General features: G+C 41.9%; 1 long non-coding RNA gene across 3 annotated transcripts in view; it reads left to right on the forward strand.

Moving 5' to 3' along the window:
- The window catches only part of LOC132688488 (uncharacterized), a 112002-nt gene that overhangs the window by 56079 nt on the left and 31002 nt on the right, over positions 1-24921 (forward strand). Inside the window, exon 1 of one of the 3 annotated variants that reach the window (XR_009614564.3) lies at positions 2963-4057. The exons of 1 other annotated variant lie outside the window; for it this stretch is intronic. This is a non-coding gene — a long non-coding RNA (uncharacterized LOC132688488). Of the gene's footprint in view, positions 1-2962; positions 4058-24921 lie in introns of those variants that run through there. One more of the 3 variants, XR_009614563.3, reaches the window with a different exon arrangement.

The following is a 24921-nucleotide window of genomic DNA, read 5'->3' on the forward strand; positions in this document are numbered from 1 at the left end:
TGTATGGTTTTTCCCCTGTAAAGGCAGGATGTTTCAGAAATTCAAATCAATAAATGTGACCCCTCACATAATTGAGTGAAACAAAAATCAACCAGAAACCAGTGTCTTAACTATAAATAGCAAATGGAGGGTTACTATAAGGGAGATGGGCAGGGGCATGGGTTAAATGGGTGATGGGCTATGGAGGGCACTAGCAGTGAGGATCACTGGGTGTTGTATGTAAGTGATGGATGACTACATTCTATACCTGAAATTAACATACACTGTATGTTAACCAATTGGAATTTAAACAAAAACTTGAAAAAATAAATACTAAAGAATTGCATACATAAATTTAAATTAAACTAAATAAATACATTTTAAAAAAGAAAAAGAAAATAAATGTGATGATGTCAATTGACACAGAAAAAAATTTCTGAGAAAATTTGATATTAATTTGTGCTAAAAATCTCTTTAAAATTCAGTGTCAAAGGAACATATCTCAACATAAGAAAGGCCATGTATGTGAAGCCCACAGCTAATATCATACTCAATAGTGAAATTGTGAAAGTTTTTCCACTAAAATCAAGCCCAAGACAAGGATGCCCTAGATATGTGAAGGAGATTGGGTGATGCAGGCTTCTGGTTATGCAATTAATAAATCACAGATAAAAGATATAGCATAGGGAACATAGAGAGTGGGGCGGGAATAGTGATACATGGTGAGAGATGATAGCTTCACCTGGGTTAGCCCAGCAGAATGTATACACTTGTCCAATCACTATGTTGTTCATCTGAAACTAATGTAACATAGTGTGTTAGCTATTCCCAAATAACATGTTTGTTTTAAATAAGGTAAAGAAATGAAATAAAAAGTTTAATGTAAAAGAACCTGTTAATATCTCATGAAGAAATACAGTAAATTTCCAAAAGAGAAAGTCACCATATCAAATTCTGTAGCATTCCTATACACTAACCAAAATATCTAAGAAGGAAAGAAAACAATCCCGTTTACAATAGCATCAAAAACAATAAAATTTATTAGAATAAATTTAGCCAAGGAAGTGAAAGATCTCTACAGAAAACTATAAAACCTGTGTGCATAAATGGAAGAAATTCAATTTGGATGAAAGAAACAGAACACACAAGTCAGTGAAAAGCCACCCCATGTCCATCTGTAGGAGGAATTAATATAGATACAATGTCCATACTACTCAAAGCCCTCTAGAGATTCAGTGCAATCTCTATCAAGACTCCGATGCAATTTTTATGCAATTAGAAACACATATCCTAAAATGTATTTGGAACCACAAAAAGACCCAAAGTAGCCAATGCAAGAAAGGACAAAATAGGAGGCATCACACTTCTTGATTTCAAGCTTCATTCTAACACAAAGAAGTCAGTTATGTCACTGGCATAAGCACACATACAAGACAATGGAATGGAAATTGAGAGCCCAAACTAAACCCATGAATGCACAACAACTATTTGACAAGGGAGTCAAAAATACACAGTGGAGAAGAGTAGTCTCCTGAATAACTGGTGCTGGGAAAATTGGATATTCACATGTATAAGAATAAAGGTTAGCACCGTATGTTACACCACTACCTAAAGAGTGAAAGGAAGAAACATAGAGAGATGTGGTTAGAGAGAAACAGTGACAAAGAGGAAGTACAAAGAGGAAGGTAGACACCTGCTGGAGGTATGTGGACGGTGTGAGATGCATCAGGGGAGAGGGAATGTATGAGGTAGCTCTGAGTGCTGGGGCAGAAAGGGCTTGTATCATGGGCATCAGAGTTCCATGACCCCAAGACTCTAACATCCCTATGTCCAAGCTCTGCAGAAGCCATTGGAATTGAACAGATGGGTATCCCTCATTTCTTCTGGAATAGTGAGGCTCAGCCTCATGTTCTGTCATGGAGAGGGATGTCTTGAGGGAGATTGTGCTGCTCTTTGGCAGGTAAACTCCAAGCCTGCCCTGTGGGGAGGTGTCCTGGGGCCATCTCCCTCACTGCCCCAGGCCCTGTTGGATTTCCCCTCTCCCCCACCAGCTGGCCTTCCTCAAGTTCTGAACCCAGGCATCAGGTATCATGTTGCCCCCAGGTCCTGAAGTCTACCTGGCAGAGGTGGATGGCTGATATTGATTTAAAAAATTGAAATTAGGTCCATATCCTCCCTCTGCGACTAGCGGTGTGCATCCCAATCGTGGGTTGCTATCCTCCTGTCCACAACTAATCTGAGGATTCCAGAAGGTAGGTGAACACTTTAAAACACGCTAGTCTTCTCTTACATCAAATTCAAAGACATTTTCTTGTCCCAGCTTTCTTTTAATTCTGAAGAGATGGCAATTAGTAATTGAAGGCATAATGGTCCTATAGGATATTTACCTATATGACTCGTGGACATTATTTCATCCATCCGTGTCCCTAAATCACGTTTCATTGGAAATATTAGCCAAGGATACATACTGTAAATTCACAACTGATTCGTAGCTCCCTGTAAGTTTCATTCTGACCTTGTCACATATGTGTCATCAAAGATATTATTAGTGACTTTTCAGATAAGCTCTCCACATCAAGATGGTCATGTTAGAGAATCTGGTATAAATGGAATTTCACAGATTCCAAATTAGGAATGATTTTTCATTTTTAATGTTTCTTTTTTCTTTTTTTGGGAGAGCCCGAGCTGGGGAGGGGGGAGAGAGTGGGAGATACTGAATCTGAGGCAGGCTCCAGGCTCTGAGCTCTCAGGACAGAGCCTGACGCGGAGCTCAAACTCATGGACTGCAAGATCACAACTTGAGTCAAAGTCGGACGCTTAACCAACTAAGCCACCCAAGCGTCCCAGGAATGATAGTTTATTGGCAAAGAAGGAGAAATTAAAGATAGTGTAAAGGTTGTCTATTTTTAATTGAAATATTGTTCACACATTTGTTGTATGAGTTTTAGGCATATATTGTAGTCATTCCATATGTCTATAAATTATATTGTACTTGAGCACAAGTGTAGCTATCCTGTGAAAGCATGCAAGAGTATTATTACAGGGTTGACTCCATTACATTGGCTGTCCCTTGTATCCCTAGGACTCATTCATTCCATAGCTGATTCCGGTATCTCTCTCAAAGGTGTTCATTCTTTATCTAACCTAAGTATTTTGGTGGTAAACACAATTATCTCTTGCTCAGCAAGTGTAAATTGGCGGTCTATTTTTCTGTGAACATTGCTTAAAACATTACAAATGATGTCATTACGTTAATAAATTCGGTTTCATTCTTCACTCACAAGAAAGGAGAAGGAAAAGATTTCTTTGTGTCCCAGGCCCTGTCATTAAAACCTTTCCCAATGTGGAGAACAGGTTTAGTTGTCCAGAGCACCTTGAGTGTCTCAGCTGAGCGACCAGGGCCTTCCACATTGCAAGAATGCCCATGATGGCCAACAGAGAGAGCTCGAGCACCACAGACCGGGAGAGGCGGGTTCCTCTGCCCAGGCACTGATGGCCAGCAGAGGGCGCACCATGGGCTTTTCTGACCCAGGGCACCTCAGAGCAGGAAGGGCTTTGATTGCTCCCAGAGGACTGAGGGCCTCTGCCGCTGCCTCAGTACAGAGAGCAGAGCTGCATTTCCAGCAGGTTGTGCCACCCGCCCCAGGGGAGACCTTGGGAGCTTTGTAGCAACTTGGCATCTCCTGAGTCGCCAGAGAGAATTTGCCTTATTGTACTGAGTGCTGAGGAGTGGGCGCTGGGTGGCTTCCCTAGGCAAGCTGGTTGCTGAGCTGCACAGGCCCTTGCATTTTCTGGGCTGTTCCCGTGTTTCATTCCTCCCCTTCCCGGACAGTATTTGAACAAGACGTATTTTACTAAAGGTCTCGTGGATTGCAGGGTCCCACGACATCACCCCTCGATGCAGTCGATGGTTTGTTCCAGATTCAGGCTTGTTTCTGGGAAGAAACGCTGACAGAAATTCAGAAGAACGGGAGCTGCATTCCTTTAGGACATGAATACATGAAATGCTCGTTTTGGGAACTCCTAGAAGAATGAGCTGGAACCCACTTGCCGAGTCCTGCTGGAACCAGAGACCTAGGTAAGGGCACAAACTGTCCCCCTTTTTTTTTTTTTTTTTTTTAAATTAAAAAATTTGATGGTTTTTAAAAAATTTGATGGTTATTTTTCCAACCTAGTGAAGTGATTGCAAACTACAGAAAACCTGGTAGGTACCTGTCATTAACGTACATTATCTTTAATTTAAATTGCAGTGAGTAAAGGTACAGTGTAGTATTAGTTTCAGGTGTACAATATAGAGCAACCCTTCCACACGTCACCCGGTGCTCATCCCAGGTGCACTTCTTAATCCCCAGCAGCTGTTTCACCCATTCCCCACCTTGCTCTGGAAGCCCTCAGTTTGTTTCCTAGTTAAGAGTCTGTTTGTCACTGTCTCCTTCCCCCCCGCTTTGTTTTATTTCCATGTGTTAGTGAAATCATCTGGTATTTGTCTTTGTCTGAAAGGCTTATTTCACCCAGGATAACATTTTCTCATTCCATCCAGCTCATGGCAAATGACAAGATTTCATGTTTTTTTTTGTTGTTGTTTTTTGTTTTTAAATTTTTTTTTAATGTTTATTTATTTTTGAGACAGAGAGAGACAGAGCATGAACGGGGGAGGGTCACAGAGAGAAGGAGACACAGAATCTGAAACAGGCTCCAGGCTCTGAGCTGTCAGCACAGAGCCCGACGCGGGGCTCGAACCCACGAACCGTGAGATCATGACCTGAGCCGAAGTCGGACGCTTAACCGACTGAGCCACCCAGGCGCCCCAAGATTTCATGTTTTTACGGCTAAATAATATTACATTCCATATACCACATCTCAATTTATTCATCAGTTGATGGATGCTTGGATAGTTTCCGTAATTTGGCTGTTGTAGAAAATGCTGCTGTAAACATCACGGTGCATGTATCCCTTTGAAGATTTCTATTCTTTGTGGAAATACCTTGTAGAGAAATTGCTGGATCATAAGGTACTTCTATTTCCAGTTTTGTTTTGTTTGGTTTTTTTTTTAGAAATCTCTGTTTTCCAGAGTGGCTGCACCAGTTTGCATTCTTACCCACAGTGCAAGAGGGTTATTCTTTCCCCCACATCCTTGGCAACACCTGCTGTTTCATCCTTCATTGATTTTCGTCATTGTGACAGATGTGATGTGTTATCTCATTGTACTTTTGAATTGTATTTCCCTGAAGATCAGTATTGTTGAGCATTTTTTCATGTGTCTCTTGGCCATGTATATGTCTTCCTTTGGGAAATGTCCATTCATGTCTTCTGCTCATTTTTAATCAGATTTCTCATTTTTTCGGTGCTGTATAACTGTATATATTTTGGACACTAACCCTTTATCCGATGTCATTTGCAAATATCATTCTGTTGGTGTTTTAGTTTTGTTGATTATTTCCTTGGTGACGGAAGGTTTTAATTTTTATGAAGTCTCATTATTTTTGCTTGTGTTTCCCTTACCTCTAGAGATATATCTGCAAAGACGTTTGTACAGGCAATGTCAAATAAGATACTACCCGTGTTATCCTCTGGGATTTTTATGGTTTCAGGTTTCACATATAGGTCTTTATCCATGTTGGATTTACTTTTGTGTATGTTGTAAGAAAGTGGTCCATTGTTTTTGTTTTGTTTTGCAGGTTGCTGTCCAGTTTTTCCAAAACCATATGTTGAGGAGCCTTTTTTTAAGTTTATATATTTATTTGTGAGAGAGAGAGAGAGCATGCAGAAGAGGGGCAGAGAGAAATGGAGACAGAGAATCCCACACATGCTCTGCACTGCCCTGAGATCATAACCTGAGCTGAATTCACAATCACACGCTTTGTTGACTGAGCCACCCATGTGTCCCAAGACTATCTTTTTTTCCATTGGATATTCTTTCCTGCTTTGTTGAGAATTAATTGACCATATAGGTGTGAGTTCATTTCTCGGTTTCCATTCTATTGGTCTATGCCTCTGTGTTGTTGTTGTTGTTGTTGTTGTTGTTGTTGTTGTTGTTGTTTTGCCAGTAACATAATGTTCTGATCAGTACAGCTTTGTAATATAACCTAAAGTCTGGAATTGTGATGTCTCCAGCTTTGCTTCTCTTCTTCAAGTTTGTTTTGGCTGTTTGGGGACTTTTGTTATTCCATACAAATTTTGAGAGTATTTGTTCTTGTTCTGTGACAAATGTTTTTGTTAGTGTGATAGGGATTTCATTACATGTGTAGGTTGTTTTGAGGAGTATAGACAATTTAACAGGATTTTGTGCTTCCCATCCATGAACATGAAATGTATTTCCATTTCTTTGTATCCTCTTCCATTTCTTTCATCAGTGTTTCATAGCCTTTAGAATACAGGTCTTTCACCTCTTTGGTTAGGTATATTCCTGGTTTCTTGTGGTATTTGTGAGCCTGTCAATGGGATTGATCCCTTACTTTCTCTCTGTGTTAATTCATGATTTGTGTTAGAAGTGCAATACATCTATGTACCTTGATTTCTGTATATTGTGACTTGTCGAATTCATATATCAATTCTAGCGATTTTTAAGGGAGTCTTTCATGTTTTTTATAGAACACATCATGTCAGTTCCAAATAGCGAAAGTGCTACTTCTTCCTTGACGATTTGGATGCCTCTTATCTCTTCTTGTTGTCTGAGTGCTGTGGTTAGGGTTTCCTGTACTATGTGGGATAACAGTGGTGAGAGGGGTCATTCCTATCTTGTCCCTGACGTTGGAGGAAAAACTTTCAATTTTTCCCCATTGAGGATGAGATGAGCTGTGGGTTTTTCATAGATGACCTTTATTATGTGCAGGTAGGTTGAGTCTCAATGTACTTTGCTGAGGGTTTTTATCATGAATGGATGTGACATTTTGTCAAATAGTTTTCCTGCATCTGTTGAAAGCATCATATTGTTCTTATCCTTTCTTCTATTACTGTGGTGCATCATGTTGATTGATATGTGAATGTGGAATCACGCTTGCAGCCCAGGAATATATCCCACTTGATTATGGTAAATGATTCTATTAATGTATTGTTGACTTTAATTTGAAGGTATTTTGATGAGAAGTTCTGCATACATAGTCATCAGGCTATTGGTCTGCAGTTTTATTTAACATTTTTTAAACATTTTTTTACATGTTTATTTCTTTCCTTAATAGAGTACATAAAAGTGAGAGAGGGGCAGAGAGACAGGGAGAGAGAGAATCCTGGCCATGCCCCGCACTGTCAATGCAGGGCCCAACGTGGGACTTGAACGCACACACCACCAGATAATGTCCTAATCCAAAATTAAGAATTGGACAGTAAACCGACTGACCCGCACGGGCACCCCAGCAGTTTTTGGTTTTAGTGGAGGCTTTATCTGGTTTTGGTATCAGGGTAACGATGGCCTCATAAGATGAATTTGTAAGTTTTCCTTCTTTTTTATTTTTTGTAATAATTCGAGGAGAATACATATTACCTCTTCCTTAAATGGATGGTAGACTTCATCAGTGAAGCCCTCTGGCCCTGAACTCTTGTGTTGGGGGGCGATATTTTTTATTACTGATTTGATTTCTTTCTGTTTTCAGATTATATATATCTTCCTGTTTCAGTTTTGGTAGTTTGTTTCTAGGAATTTGTCCATATCTCAGAGTGTCCAATTTGTTGTGTATAGTTCATAATATTATCTTCTAACTGCAGTTTTGTGGTGTTGACTGTTATTTCTCCTTTCTTATTTGTGATTTTATTTATTTGAGTCCTTTCTCTCTTCTTTGTGAAAAGTCTGTCTAGGAGGTTTTCAAGTTAATTACTGCTTTCAAAGAACCAGCCCCTGGTTTCACTGATTTGGTCTAGTGTCTTTTTAGTTTCTATATTCCTTATTTCTGCCCTAACACGTATTATTTCCTCCCTTCTGCTGTTCTGTCTCTCATTCCTTTGGTTGTAAGTTAGGATTGTTTGAGATTTTTCCTGCTCTTTAAGGTAGGCTTGTATTGCTATGTACTTCCATCATAGAATGCTTTTGCCGCATTCCAAAGGTTTTTACCAGTATATTTTCATTTTCATTTGTTTCAGTGTATTTTCCCGTTGATTTCCTGTTTGACCCATTCATTTAGTGGCATGTAATTTAACCTTTTATATGTGACCCTTGTACCCCCCACCCCTGCTTTTTTGTTGTTGACTTCCAGTTTCCTAGCTTTGTGGTCAGAAGGATGCTTGGTCTGATCTCTGTCTTTGGGTACCTGTTGAGGCCTGATTTGTGACCTAGAATGTGATCAATTCTGGAGAATGTCCCATGTGCACCTGAAAAGAATGTGTACTCTGCCATTTTAGTATGGAGTGTTCTGAACATATCTATTAAACCCATCTGGTCCAGTGTGTCATTCAAAGCCATTGTTTCTTTGTTGATTTTCTGTTTACAGGTTCTGTCCATTGATGTGAGTGGTGTTAAAGTCCTCTGCTATCATTATATTATTATAAATGAGTTCCTTTATGGCTGTTTTTAAATGTTTTATATCCTTGGTGATCGCATGTTGGGTGCATCAAAATTTACAATATTGGGTATTCTTGTTTGGCTGTCCCCTTTAGTAAGAGATAGTGTCTGTCTTCATCTCTTGTTATAGCTTTATTTATTTATTTATTTATTTATTTATTATTTTTAATTTAAGTCTAGTTGTCATATAGTGCATTCTCGGATTCGGGATTCATCCCTTGCATACAACACCCAGTACTCATCAAAACAAGTGCTCTCCTTAATACTCGTCCCCTATCTAGCCCAGTGCTGACCCATCTCCCTCCATCAACCTTCAATTTTTTTCTCTAACATTAAGAGACTCATGTGGTTTGTTACCACTCTTCACTTTTCCTGCCCCCTTCCCATGTTTTCATCTGTTTTGTTTCTTCAATTCCACATGAGTGAAATCATATATTTGTCTTTCTCTGATTGACATATTTCTCTTAGCATAATACATTCTAGCTCCATCCACATCGTTGCAAATGGCAAGATCTCATTCTTCTTGAAGCTGAGTTATATTTCATTGTATATATGTATGTATGCATATATGAACATACATATGCGTATACATATGTATACACACACACACACACACACACACACACACACACACACACACACTACAGCTTCTTTATACCTTAATCAGTTGATGGATACTTGGACTTTCTCCATAGTTTGGCTACTGTTGATAATGCTGCTACAAATACTGAGTGCATGCAATGTCACTATTAGGTGTTTACCCAAGGGGTACCAAAATAGAGTCTCGGTTTTAAAGGTTATTTTGCCTGATATAAGTATTACTACTGGCTTTCTTTTGACATTATTGGCATAATAAATGTTTCTTCATTCCCTAGATACTAGGGATACTAGATACTAGGGAAGCTAGATACTAGGCAGCATCTAGATAGATCTTGTTTTTGTTTGTTTGTTTGTTTGTTTGTTTTGTCCATTCTGACACCCTATCCAATGTCTTTTGATTGGAGCATTTAGTCCATGTACATTCAGAGTGATTTTTTTTTTTTTTTTTGGGTTTTTTTTTTTAATTTATTTTTTGGACAGAGAGAGACAGAGCATGAACGGGGGAGGGGCAGAGAGAGAGGGAGACACAGAATCGGAAACAGGCTCCAGGCTCCGAGCCATCAGCCCAGAGCCTGACGCGGGGCTCGAACTCACGGACCGCGAGATCGTGACCTGGCTGAAGTCGGACGCTTAACCGACTGCGCCACCCAGGCGCCCCTTCAGAGTGATTATTGATAGGTATATATTTAGTGCCATTCTACTAGTTGTTTTGCCATTGTTTCTTGATGTTTTCTCTGATCCTTTCTTGTCTGTAACCATTTTAGTCTTTCATTTCCACTCAAAGAGCCCAATTTAAATATTCTTTTCCTTTGAGTGGTAGTATATTTCTTTACTTATTTTTAATATTTCTTCTTTTTTAAATGTAAGCCCATGTTAGTTACCTTATGGTGGAATACAGTTTCAGGATCAGAATTTAGTGATCCATCAATTACAATATATATCCAGTACTCATCCCAATTGCCCTCCCCAATTCCCATCACCCATTTAGCCCATACCCCTATTCAGTAACTTCCTGGAACCCTGAGTTTCTTCTTTGTATTTAAGAGTCTCTTATCGTTTGATTTCCTCTCTGTATCTTATTTTTGCTTTTCTTTCACTACGTTCATCAGTTGTATTAAATTTCACAGATGAGAGAAATCATATGATGTGTGTCTTTCTCTGACATATTTTCCTTAGCATAATAAAGTCTGGTTCCATCCACGTTGTTGCAAACAGCAAGAATTCATTCTTTTTGATCTCCGAGTAATATTCCATTGCATGAATATCCCACATCTTCTTTATCCATTCATCTCTCATTGGTCATTTGGGCTCTTTGCATAATTTAGCTATTGTTGATAATGCTGCTATAAACATTAGAGTGAATGTGCCACTTTGAGTCAGTGTTAGTGTATCTTTTGGATAAATACCTAGTAGTGTAATTGCTGGGTCCTAGGGTAGTTCTATTTTTAGTTTTTGTGACAAATCTCCATACTATTTCCCAGAGTGGCTACACCACTTTGTATTCTCACCAGCATTGCAAAAGTGTTCCATTTCTCTGCATCCTTGCCAACATCTATTGTTTCCGGAGATGTTAATTTTAGCCATTCTGATAGGTGTGAAGGGATATCTCATTGTGGTTTCGACTTGTATTTCAGTGATGACGAGTGAGATTGAACATCTTTTCCTGTGTGACCAATCTGGATGTCATCGTTCTTAAAGTGTCTCTTCATGTCTTTTGCCCATTTCTTCACTGGATTATTTGGTTTTGGGGTGTTGAGTGTGATAAGTTCTTTATAGATTTTGGATACTAACCTTTATCTGATGTCACCTGCAAACATCTCCCATTTCATTCAGTTGCCTTTTAGTTTTGCTGATTGTGTCCTCTGCTGTGCAGAAGCTTTTTATCTTGAGGTCCCAATAGTTCATTTTGGTTTTTATTGCCCTTGCTTCAGAGACATGACAGGCAAGAAGTTGCTGTGGCCAGGATCAAGGAGGTAGATTGCCTGTTTTCTCCTCTAGGATTTTTTGGTCCCTTTCTTACATTTAGATCTTTCACCCATTTTGAGGTGTGTGTGTGTGTGTGGTTTAAGAACATAGTCCAGGTCCATTCTTCTCACTGTCCAGTTTTCCCAGTACCATTTGCTGAAGAGACTTTGTTTTTCCATTGGATATTCTTTCCTGCATTGTCAAAGATTACTCGGCCATATGTCTGAGGGTCCATTTATGGGTTCCCTATTCCGTTCCATTGATGTCTGTGTCTGTTTGTGTGCCTGTACCATACTCTCTTGATGATTGCGGCTTTCTAATACAGCATAAAGTCCAGAATTGTAATGTCTCCAGCTTTGTTTTCTTTTTCAACATGACTTTGTCTGTTTGGGGTCTTTTCTGGCTCCCTACAAACTTTAGGGTTGTTTGTTCTAGCTCTGTGAAGAATGCTGGTGTTATTTTGATAGGGATTGCATTGAATGTGTCAATTGCTTTGGGTAGTATTGACATTTTAACAATATTTGTTCTTCTAATCCATGAGCATGGAATGTTTTTCCATTTCTTTGTGTTTCTTCAATTTCTTTCATAGACGTTGTATGGTTTGTTCCTTTATTTTTTTAATGTTTGCTTATTTTTGAGACAGAGCGACAGAGAGAAAGAGAGAGCGCATGAGCAGGGGAGGGGCAGAGAGAGAGAGAGGGAGACACAGACTCGGAAGCAGGCTCCAGGCTCTGAGCTGTCAGCACAGAGCCCATTGTGGGGCTCGAACCCACAAGTGAGGGATCATGACCTGAGCTGAAGTCAGCGCTTAACTGACTGAGCAACCCAGGCTCCCCTCTATTGTTTTAAGTGTACTGATCTTTTACCTCTTTGGTTAAGTTTATCCCTGGATATTTTGTGTTTTTCAGTGCAGTTGTAAAGTACATCAATCCTAGATTTCTCTCTGCTGATTCATTATTAGTGTATAGAAATGCAATCAACTTCTGTATATTGATTTTATATCCTGAGACTCTCCTGAATTCCTGTATCAGTCCTAGCAGTTTTTCGGTGGAGTCTTTTGGATTTTCCGTAGAAGTATTATGTCTGTGAAGACGGAAAGTTTGACCCCTCCTTGCCAGTTTGGACACCTTGTATTTCTTTTTGTTGTCTGATTGCTGAGGCTAGGACTTCCAACAGAATGGTGAATAACAGTGCTGAGAGTGGACATCCCAGTCATGTTCCTGACCTTAGGTGGAAAGCTCTCAGTTTTTCCTCATTGAAGATGATATTTAGCTGTAGGTCATTCTTATCTGGACATACTGATATTGAGACAAGATCCTTCTATCCCTCCTTTCATGAGTGTTTTTTTTTTTTTCATCAAGAAAGGATGCTGCATTTTGTCAAATGCTTTTTCTGCATCTATTGAGAGGATCATGTGGTTGTTTTCTTTTATCAATGGGATGTATCGGATCAGTTGATTTGCAGATACTGAATCGGTTGTGCATCCCAGGAATAAATCCAATTCATTGTGGTGAATAATTATTTGTATGTATTGTTGGACCCAGTTTGCTAATTTTGGTTGAGAATTTTTGCATCCAGGTTCATCAGGGAAATTGGTCTGTAGTTCTCCTTTTTAGTGGGGTCTTTGTCCAGTTTGGACTCAAGGCCAAGCTGGCCTCATAGGATGAGTTTGGAAGTGTTCCTTCCATTTCTCTGGCCATGACCTTATCTTGTTCTTTCATTTGGGATGTATTCCTCTTGTCTTGGCATTTTAGCTGAGTATTTGTCTTCTCTCTGTTACCAAACCTCATTGTGTTACCTGCCTGTGAGATGAATGGCTTTATCAAGAGGAGGTCATCTAGTGTCCAGGGCCTGACACATCAGGGAGTGTCTGTGGTGTGTGTTTCATGCACTGTTTTGTGCTCTGGCTGCACTATCCTTCTGGCCAGTTGTATGGGCAATGTATGGTCCTTGACCAGAATGTGCTGAGTTTTATCTAGGTCTGCTCTGATCTGCTTGTTAAATGAGACTTGAAACAACTGCCACTTGAAGTGAAGCCCTGCAGAACTGTCTGGTCAAGAGAGGTGCTGTGGTCATGGGCTTCTGCTAGTCTTCTAGGGAAGGGACACCTCCATTGGGGCTGAGGCAAGCCTGATTGACCTAGAAGGCCAGTCTCTCCAGAGCAGTTTTCTGTACCATGAATGCTATTATTTAAATTAAACAGTAGTAAGAACAAGAATAGGTGCATGGCCATCACTAGTAACTAATACTAGAACTAGTCATATAATATTATGTGTTGAAAACGTAAAACCATGATTATTAATAATCTTTTCATTCAGGATGGGTTTCTAGTTACCAGAAAAATTGGGAAGATATTATTGAGTCTCCACATACATCAGACTGTTTTCTGACTATTGATGTCTTATGAGTTGATACATGATCACAATCAATATCCCGAAGAGATATGGTAGTATTAACTAAAGTTTATATTTGTATTCATATACTTCGGTTTTAACCTCTTCTGTCCCAGAATCATCCCACCTGGTACATTACCCTCATACTGTCTCCTTAGGCTCCACTTGGCCATGACGATTTTTAGATGTTTCCATATTTTTCATAATCTGCTAAGTTTTGAGGGTATGTTTGTAGAATGTATTTTGTAGAATGATCCTTGGTTGGGATATGTCTAACTTTGTTCAGATGCTTAGGCAAGAGTTACTGTGTTTTGGAGCATAAGATCCAGAGACATAGTGCCATCCATAATTATCACTTCACATAAAGGTTTTTCACTCTGAAGATTGGGGTCTTTTGTGGTTCCATACAAATTTTAGGACTGTTCTAGTTCTATGAAAAATGTTGTTGCTATTTTTTTTTTTAATTTTTTTTCAACGTTTTTTATTTATTTTTGGGACAGAGAGAGACAGAGCATGAACGGGGGAGGGGCAGAGAGAGAGGGAGACACAGAATCGGAAACAGGCTCCAGGCTCCGAGCCATCAGCCCAGAGCCTGACGCGGGGCTCGAACTCACAGACCGCGAGATCGTGACCTGGCTGAAGTCGGACGCTTAACCGACTGCGCCACCCAGGCGCCCCTGTTGTTGCTATTTTGATGGCGATTGCATTAATTGTGTCAGTTGCTTTGGGAAGTATAGACATTTCCATGAAATTTGTACTTCCAATCCATGAGTATGGAATATCCTTCCATTTTTTTGTGTCATCTTGAATTTCTTTCATCACTGTTTTATAGTTTTCAGAGTATAGGTCACTCACCACTTTGGTTAGATTTATTCATAGGTACGTTATTATTTGATGTACAACTTCAAATGGGACCGTTTTCTTAATTTCTCCTACTGCTTCATTATTGTTATCTAGAATTGCAACCGATTTCTGTACAATGATGTTGTATCCTGTGACATTGCTGAATTCATTTATCAGTTCTAGCAGTTATTGGGTGGACTCTTTAGGGTTTTCTATATATAATGTCATGTAATCTACAAAGTGTGGAAGATTCACTTCTTCCACATTTGGATTTGTTTGTATTTTATTTTATTTTGTATTATGTTTTATTTTAATTTTACTTTACATTGTTTTGTTTCATTTCGTTTATCTGCTGGCTGTGACTTGGACTTCCAGTGCTATGTTTATTAAAAGTGGTAAGAGTAAACATCTTTGTCTTCTTCCTGACCTTATAGGAAAAGCTCTCAGATTTTCTCCCTTAAGGTTGATTATAGCTGCGGGGTTTTCATAGAAAACATTTATTACATTGATATTTGTTCCCTGTAAACCTACTTTAGGGGGTTATAATCATGAATGGATGTTGTACTATGTCAAATGCTTTTTCTTCATGTATTGAAATGACCGTATGGTGCTTTCCCTTAACATTTATTAATTTTGAGAGAGACAGAATGTGAGCAGGGGAGGGGCAGAAAGAGAGTGGGAGACACAGAATTCGATGGAGGCTCTTGGCTCTGAGCTTTCAGCACAGAGTCCGATGTGGGACTTGAACTCACGAATCATGGGGCCATGACCTGAGCTGATGTCAGACTGTTAAAGAATTGAGCCACCCAGGTGCCCCGATCATATGGTTCTTATCCTTTCTCCTGTTGATATATTGTATCAGATTGACTGATTTGTGAATATTGAACCACACTTGCAGCTTGGGAATAAATCCCACTTAATTGTGGGCTATATTTACAGTTGTTATATCTTCTTTTTGTATTGTACCCTTTACTGTTATATAACATCCTCCTCTGTCTCTTGTTATTTACTTTTTTTTTAAGTGTATTTTTTCTGATACAAGTATTGCTACTCCAGCTTTTGTTTTTTCATCTGGTCTTACACCTTACATCTCTAGATTGGAGCATTAATTGCATTTACCTTCAAAGAAATGATCGCTATGTATGTATGTATTGCCATTATATTACCTGTTTTCTTGTGGTTCCTAATGATTTTCTCCAATCCTTTCTTGTCTGTCTTTCATGTTTTGCTTATTTTCTTTAGTGATGTATTTTAATTTCTTTATATTTATTCTTAGCATATTTGTGACTGGTTTTTGATATATGGTTACTGCTGGGTTATTTCTATAACCTCTTCTGCGTTTAGCAGTTTGTACTAAGCTGATGGTCATTTACCTTGGAACCCATTATTTTCTCCTCCCTAGGTTTTTGGTAGATGTTATTATATTTCAAACCCATATCTCTGAGTTCCTTAACTATTTTTTACAGAAATATTCATGTTTGACTTGATTTGTGTCATTTACCTCTATACTGTCACTTCTGGTCTCTCCTTTGCACTCAAAGAATCCCTCTTAATATTTCTTGCAGGACTGGTTTAGTGGTACAAACACCTTTAGTTTTTGTTTGGGAAATCTGTGTCTCCTTCCATTCTGAATGATAGACTTGCTGGATAGAGTATTCTTGGCTGCTGATTTTTCCATTCAGTACTTTGAATATGTGATGTCACTCGCTTCTGGCTTGCCAAATTTCTGTTCAGAAATCGGGTAGCTAGCCTTATGGGTCTTCCCTTCTAAGTGTAGGTCTCTTTGTCTTGCTGCTTTTAAGAGTTTTTCTTTATTGTCACTGTAATTTGCAAGTTTGCTTACAATATGTCTGGGTGTTGGCCTGATTTTGTTGATTTTGATGTGAATTCTCTAGTCTCCTGGATGTGGATGTTCGTTTTCCTCCCCCAATTAGGGAAGTTTTCAGCTATTGTTTCCACAAATAAATTTTCCGCCCCATTTTCTCTTTCTACTGGGACTCCTACAATATGAATATTATTAGGTTTGCTGTAGTCACTGAGTTCCGTTAGTCTCGTCTCACGTTGGAGAATTCTGTTCTCTCTCTTTGGTTCAGTGTGCTTAATTTCCATTATTCAGTCTTTGACGTCACTGCTTTGTTCTTCTGCTTCTTCCATCCCTCTGTTGGTTCCAGCAAGCTTGTCTCTCCTTTATTGTGTCCTCAATGACTACTGTATTATTTCTTAACTCTAGTCAGGGGTCTCACTCTCTACTCATTGCGCAAGTCTAATGAGTATCCTTATGATCATTGCTTTCAATTCTGTATCAAGTATGTTACTCATATCTCTTTGGCTTATCTCTGGCTGTGGCTTTGACTAGGTCTTTCATTGTGGATAAACATCTCTGTGTGTCCATTTTGTCTGTCTCTCTGGCTCTATTTCTCTGTGTTAAGAAAGTCAGCTGTGCCTTCTGATCTTGAAACTAATAACGTTATGAAGAAGAGGTCCTAGAGACCTCAGTAGTTCACGTCTCCATTTATAGGTCCTGGAACTTCAGAGACTATCGTATGGGTATTGTTCATGGCCTGCTGCTGTGTCTGGGTTACTTTTCCTTTTAGTGCAGGTGTCTGCACTGATTGCGTGCCTGTTGTGGGATGTGCTTGCTCTCAGTGTTGTTAGTGGGACCCAGGCAGGCCAGCTGGTATGCCCACTGGGTAACTTGGGAACAGAGCAGGAGTGTTAGCAAAATTGCACAGGGCTACTATTCCTATGCCAGATTTCCCAATATCCTTTGGTGCCTGGGGGCTGTGGACCAGCAGTAGAAGCTAGGGGCTTGAGGATATGCACACAGCATGTCTGTGCCTGGGGACATGTGGCTGGTTGCAACAGATGAGGGTGCCTGGATATATACAGCTGGGTGAGGTGCAGATGTACACAGCGTGCTGTGACAGCTATGCATGCAGCTTGTCAGACAGGGTGCCCTAGTGGTTTGAAAAATGTTGGCCCTGAGACCAGCCGGCTTGGTGTGGTGAGTCACCTAGTGAACCCTTGGGACTGGCGCACTACTAATGGGTTAGGTAGCAAGTGTCTGTGCAGCCTCACCCTCTGGTGGGTGCTTCTATGCTTACTCTGGGAGGCTGAGGGAGAAGAATGGTGCCTGTGAGCTCCCTTATTGTTAGAGAAGTCCCCCAACACGCTCAGGAATCAGCATGAATAGATCTGTCTCCTGTTGCCTTGGCATTGTGTAAAATGCCATGTTTACATTGCCTCTCTACACAGGCAGGGACCTGGCTATCACTCATCCTCCTGGATCACCCAGTGTTGGGTCAGCTGACCTCCAAAGCTCCAGGATCTAAACTCAAGGGAATTCAACCCCTCTGGGTTTTAATGACAAATGTTATGGAGATTAGTCTTCACTGTGTGAGCTCCCTGGTGTGAGGGCTCACTTTCTCTGCCCATTCTGCAGGCAGCCAGACTCCACCTTTCTGACCTTCATAACCTTTCTGATGCAGCTTCTCTCTATTTAGGTGTGGAGTTTCTTCTGCCAGTCTTTGGATCACTCTCTGGTTCATGGACTTGGAAGTGGATGTTATGCAGTTGAAAACATGGGACAGGGTGAGCTCAGGGTACTCTTACTCTGCTATTATTAACTTTTTAAATGTCTTATTATTTTGTATTTTTGAGACATGAGCAGACAGACTCATATCACCCATGCACTTCAGGATTAGAAAGGAACTTTCCCACATTTGCTTCTAGTATTTTATGAAACTCTCCTTAATGAGGTATGATTACATATAGCAAATAGCCTCAAGGTAAAGGGTATAATTGGATGAGACTTGAAGGTACAGGACCATGGGTACAGCACCATGAAATCATATGGTTTCTCCCTAAACCTTCCATCACGATCCCTTTGTGTCTAATCCTAATGTTGCTTTTGAAGTAAGGACTACTTTTTCCCCCACGTTTTCAGATATTGCCCAGGTGTCTGAAAGCCTGCATTGGCATATCTCCTTTTCGGATAGTCTATATTCCCAAAACTATTGCAGTCAGTCTACCTTTGGACTTTTGCTTCTATTGTATCTCTCTGTATGTTCACACACTTTTGTTGCACTACTTTAATGATAAGGTCTTAATAATTGCTTTAATATTCACTAAATGACATGAGCTGCAGTTCCACTTATGACAGAATGCACAGCTTCCTGTGATATGTATTCAAGAGCAAGGCAGATATCCTGAGCACTTGAACTGAGAATGTCACTCTGTCTTTTTGCCAGCCCTCTTCCCTTCCCTGCAAGACAAGAATCTCCTTTTGTTCACACAGAAATGTGGGTGAAGTCAGTAGAAAACATTCCCTTCCCTCGTCTTCCCTTTATCTCTCAAAATCCTTGTCACTACCTTCTGCCTTTCCCTTTCTCTGACTCAATCTCCCAGGCCCACTGTTCCACTCCAGCCATGATCAGGGTGTCCTCCAGCTGCTGGCCTCTGCCCTGTCCATCCCTCAGTGGGAAATCTGGGGTAGGATTATGCAGTTCACAGGTGATCAAGAAATATTTGCTCCTCAGATCCCTCCTGTACAAGGTTTCTGTCCGTGGAGACATGGCATCCTGGGGGAGGATCTGACTCCATGTGTGGCCTCCTCACTCATCTCCCACAGTCACTACTGGTCCCTGATCCTTACCCACCATTAGAAATCAGCCATATGCTAGGGTCAGGTACCTGTCTATCGGACCCCAAGCACCAGGAGTCAGTGAATATTTCTAAAATAAATAAGCACAAGCACCCCATGCATCTAGATATAGGAAGTTACCATCACCCCAGAAAACTCTCTTGGTCTCCTCTGCAAAAAGGGTGATCTTGCTGCTATCCTCCATCACCGCAATTTCTGCTAGTTTGTTACCTGTGTGTATAGGAACCGCACTGTGTGCATTCGATGGGGGGTGAGAGTAGGTCCTCCTAGAAGCAAACACTGAAACAGAGACAGAACAGTGAAAGTAGTATTAAGGAATACTAAGAAAAACAAAGTGGAGAGCGCCGGGTGGGCAGAGACAGCATGCAGGCAGATCTGACACATTTTTAAGATATATAATCACCATACTCTGTAACCTCACACAGTCCTCTTCCAATTTCAAAATAGTTGTCATATAAGGCAGTGAAATTTATGAGATTTGGGGTTATTTCCCTATGGTCTTATGTTTTCCTACATGCATTCCCTCTTCGGTAGTTAATCTGTGTCCTCAGATGAACACTTTAGTGTGTGGATGCATCTGTAAGTCTATATGTAATGGAATAGGATTGTCTTCAAATCTCAGATCTAGAACTCTGATATACACATTCTCGTAATTATCTTTTTCTTTGTCTGGTGGGGCCTGAATCTTAATAGAATAAGCGTGTCTTTGTCTTACTGTTTAAAGTGGCGATCCCCAATCCCTGAGCTGAGGTGTTAACAGTCTTAGTTAAATGAACTTCTGTGACCATCTTTTTTTGATGATCTTTTGTATGGAGATATCTTAATTGAAACTGTGAGAAGGGTGAGTGGACATTTCCCAGACATTTTGCAGTTACATTCTGTATTCAATGTCTTCTTTTCATTATGTCCTTAGAAACAAGTATTATCCCTGTTTCACAGATAACCCATCTCAGGCTCTGTGTAGGTCCCACTGAGAATTGGTATTCTGGCTGAGACAGCAGGAACACAGGCAAATCCTCGGGATATTGTGAGAGAAGTTTAAGGAGATACATGCAAAGCTGTAGTCAGGGTGATGTCAGGGGTCCAGCAGGGGTGGCATCTGGCCAGCCCTGAATTGTAGGTTGACCCAGGCTGAAGGCCAATGCAGGCACTCAGCTGATCTAGATCCTGTCTTCACTTTTAGTCTCACTGAGGGATATGAACTTATGCAAACAAGCATTTCCTTAAGACCAAGTTAAATTTCCTATATATCCAGGGCATTTTTTCACCCATAAATATCCAGAACCTTCAGACAACGCAGGGAGACAACAACCTTTTTAGATGATCACCTAGGTGCACTTTGGCAAATATGACATTTCGGAGAGGAACCCTGCATTGTGCACTGAGAGTGATCCCACATACAGCTCCATGTTGAACTCATGCTCCCTGCTGAGGCTGTGGTCAGGAATGGCCTGCAACTGCATCTCACTGACCCCAGGACCCTCCCCTCTGCACCTCCTCAAACTCTGCTTTCTGTCCTCAAATTCCCTTCTATTCCTGTGTGATTCAAGTTTCCCCCACTCCTTCACTGGTGCTTCCATTATGGTGACCACAAGGTCTGTGTCATATAATGTATGTGCCCCATTTCACACAGGACACCTGAGGCACCTACACTTAGGGGTGCATCTCATTCTTTACGGAACTCAAAACATTGTGTCTGTAAAATATGTACCAGTACTCCCGATACATCTGTCTTTGTGTAAAAATCCTCTTTCTTTTTGACAAGAGAAACCTAAAGCTGACCTCACTACAGGGAAATGACACAGTCCATTGTACATACGTCCTGAGAAACTTGAATATGTTACAAAGTCCTCAGGCAGTTTTGCAGTTGAATTGCTAAGCCCTAATAACCATCTCTATAGTTTTCCCACAAAGTGTTTCACGAAGAAGATGAATATGCTTTACAAATCCCTCATCCAGTTCAGGTTATCTTACCAAACGGAGGAGGTGGGGGGGGGGGGGTGGTTCATAGCCCATGACTGGTGATGAAGGACTGTCTATGGGGTTAGGGTTAGGGTTAGGGGGTAGGGTTAGGGGTTAGGGTTAGCAATTAGGGGTTAGGGTTAGGTTTAGATGGTTAGAGTTAGAAGGTTAGGATTAGGGTGAAGATTAGGGTTAGGGTTTAGGGTTAGGGTTGGGGTGACAGGGTTAATGTAGGGCTTACGGGTTTGGGTTAGGGTCAGGGTTAGCATCAGGGTTAGGGTCACAGTCAGGGTCAGTGTCAGGGTCAGGGGATAGGGTTTAGGGTTTAGAGTTTAGGATTTAGGGTTTGGGTTCAGGGGTTATGTTTTCGGGGTTAGGGGTTAGGAGTTAGTGTTAGGCTCAGGGTCAATGTTTCTTTTAGGTTTAGGGTTTCGGGGTTATGGTTTAGGGGTTATGGTTTAGGGGTTCAGGTTTGGGTTTAGTTTAGGGTTTAGAGTTTAGGTTTGTGGTTACGGTTAGGGTTTGAATTATGATTTGGGATTTACGGTTCTGGGTTACGGGGTAGGGTTTAGGTTTAGGATTATGGTTGGTGTTGTGGTTGGGGTTATGGTAGTGTTAATGCTATGGTTTGGTTTAGAGTTAGGTTTTAGGGTTAGGGTTAGGGTTAGGGTTATGTTCCAGGAGTCACCAGTTGCTGATCCCAGAGTAGTGCAGTTGTCTTCCCGAGGAGATAACTTGAGGGTACAAGGGAGGTTGCCGGTTAGGATTAGTCTTTGGTTTCCAAGGTCATACAACTGTATGTGTCACTGGTCGTGGAGGCTCTGTAATTCTTTCGGGCAGCTGCAGCCGGGCCTGGGAAACGACGTGGTGATATTCCAGGTTCTATGCCGAGTGATCCTGCACCACTTCTGGATCCCAGGCACGTGGTGTTGTCAGACTTTGTTATTGGTTCTACATGAGGAGAGACCCCTAGCTAGCCTTATGGTTCAGTCCAAGGACGTTGCCTGGCCTGAAGCAACTCCAGTCTCGTGATCTCCCTCTAGGGGTGAAGTGAGGTCCCATGCGAAGGTGTGGTTTAAGTGTACGGTTAGGGTTCGAGATATGGTAGGTTTCTGTTGAGGGTTCTTGTTAAATTTAGGGTTAGGTTTAGGGTTTGTCCCCAGTTCCAGAGGTGAACACACAGTAGTGCAGTTGTCTTCCCAAAAGACTGAGTTGAGGGCACAAGGGAGGGTGCTGGTTAGGATTTGTCTTTGGGTTCCAAGACCCGACAAATGTATGGGTCACCCTTCGAGTAGGCCTCGGGATCTGTTCCTGCAGCTGCAGTCGCACTTTGGAAATGACATAGTGATGTTCCAGGTTCCATGCCAAGTATTTCTGCACTCAGTCTCCAACCTGTGTGTGTGCTGTTGTCAGACTTTGGAATTGGGTCCCCATGGGGAGAGAACCTTAGCTAGGGTGAGAGATCAGTCCAGGGTCGTCGCCAGGGCCAAAGCAACTCCAGTTTCGTAATTTCCCTCGAGGGCTGAATTGAGGGCCCATGCGAGGGTGCAGGTCAAGTCTAGGGTTAGGGTTAGAGATAGGGTTAGGTGGAGGTTTCGGGATATGGTTAGGGTTAACAGTCAGGGTTAGGGTTAGGTCCCAGGAGGCTGCAAGCACTGAACCCACAGCAAAGCAGATTTCTCCACGAAAGGCTGAGTGGAGTTCACAAGGGAGGGTCCCAGTCTGGAGTAGTCTTTGTGTTCCAAGTCCAGATAAATGTGTGGGCCACCCTTCATGTAGTCTTCCGGAATCTTCTCGTGCAGCCGCAGTCGCGCTTCAGTAATGATAGGGTGATGTTTCAGGTTCCATGCCGAGAATTTCTCTGTCGATTCTCCAGCCTGTGTGCATGCTTTTGTCAGACTTTAGAATTGGGTCCCCATGGGGAGAGAACTTTAACTAGGGTTACAGCTCCTTCCAGGGAAGTCATCAGGACCAAAGCAACACCAGGGTTTTGATTTCCATGAAAGGCTGAAGTGAGGGCACATGCCCGGCTGTGATCTGGTGTAGACTTAGTGAGATAGATAGGTTAGATAGATAGGTAGATTGAGGGTTATAGTTTAAGGTTATGGTTAGGGTTAGGGTTAGGTCCCAGGAGCTCCCAGGCCCTGACCCCACAGCAGAGCAGTTGTCTCCCCAAAGGCTCACTCTAGTTCACAAGGGAGGGTGCCAGAGAAGTTTAGAGTTTGGGTTGCAAGGCCAGACAAATATATGGGCCACCGTTTGGGTAGGCCTCAGGATTCCTCTCGTGCAGTTACAGTCGCACTTTGGAAATGACATGGTGATGTTCCAGCTTCCATGCCGAGTATTTCTGCACCGATTCTCGACCCCATGTGCATGCTGTTGTCACACTTTGGTTTGGGTCCCCATGGGGAGAGAGCCTTAGCTAGGGTTGGGGTTTGGTCCAGGGATGTCGCCTGGGCCGAAGCGACAACAGTGTTGTGAATTCCATAGAGGGCTGAAGTGAGGGCACATGTGTGACTTAGTGAGATAGATAGGGTTACGTGTAGGTTGAGAGTGGTGGTCAGGATTAGTCTTTGGGTTCAAAGACCAGACAAATGTATGGGCCACTCTTCCGCTAGGCCTCAGGAATCCTCTCCTGCAGCTGCAGTTGTGCTTTGGAAATGACATGGTGATGTTCTAGATTCTATGTCGTGTATATCTGCACTGATTCTCGGACCTGAGTGTGTGTGCTGTTGTCAGACTTTTCTATCGGATACCGATTGGGAGAGAGCCTTATCTAGGGTTAGGGTTCAGTCCAGGGAAGTCAGCAGGGCCGAAGCGACACCAGTGTTATGAATCCCATGGAGGCCTGAAGTGAGGGTACATACGGGGCTGTGGGTGTTGTGTAGACTTAGTGAGATAGATAGGGTTACATGTACGTTGAGGGTTATGGTTATGGTTGGGGTTATGGTTACGTTTAGGGTTAGGTCCCAGGAGGCTCCAGACACTGACCCCACAGCCGAGCAGTTGTCTCCAAAAAGGGCTGAGTGGAGTACAAAAGGAGGGTGTCGGTCAGGAATAGTGTCTGGGTTCCAAGCCCAAACAAATGTGTGGGCCACCCTTCAGGTAGCCCTCAGGAATCCTACCGTGCACCTGCAGTCGTGATTTGGAAATGACATGGTGATGTTCCAAGTTCCATGCCGAGTATCTCTGCACCGATTCTCCAACCCGTGCGCGTGCTGTTGTCAGACTTTGGAATTGGGTCTCCAAGGTGACAGAGCCTTAACTGGGGTTAAGGTTCCATCCAGGGGCCTCGCCACGGTCGCAGCGACTCCGGTTTTGTGATCTCCCTCGAGGTCTGAACTGAGGGCCCATGAGAGGGTGCAGGTCATATGTAGGGTTTGGTTTAGAGATATAGTTATGTGTACATTGCGGGTTATGTTTAGGGTTACAGTTAGGGTTAGGGTTAGGTCCCAGAGGCTCCAGGCACTGAGTCACAACAGTGCAGTTGTCTCCCCAAAGGGCTGAGTGGAGTACACAAGTGAAGGTGCTGGTAAGGATTAGTATTTGGGTTCTAAAGCAAGACAAATGTATGGGTAAGCCTTCTTGTAGGCCTCAGGAATCCTCTCATGCAGCTGCAGTCGCGTTCGGAAATGACATGGTGATGTTCCATGTTGCAAGCCCACGTTTTCTGTATCGATTCACCAACCCGTGTGCTTCTTGTTGTCACACTGTGAAATTGAGTCCCTGTGGGCAGATACCCTTAGCTAGGGTTAGGGTTCGGTCCAGGGAAGTGCCAGGGTTGAAGCGACACCAGTGTTGTGAATTCCATGGAGGGCTGAAGTGAGGACACATGCGCGGCTGTGGGTCTGGTGTAGACTTAATGAGATAGATAGGGTTAGGTGTAGGTTGAGGGTTATACGTTAGGGTTAAGGTTAGGTCTTAGGAGATTCCAGGCCTTGACCCCACCTCTGAGCAGTGGTCTCCCCAAAGGGCTGAGTGGAGTACACATGGTAGGGTGCTGGTCAGGATTAGTCTTTGGGTTC

This window comes from Panthera onca, chromosome E1 (assembly GCF_046562875.1).
Source record: "Panthera onca isolate mPanOnc1 chromosome E1, mPanOnc1 haplotype 2, whole genome shotgun sequence".
Classification (NCBI taxonomy): domain Eukaryota; kingdom Metazoa; phylum Chordata; class Mammalia; order Carnivora; family Felidae; genus Panthera; species Panthera onca.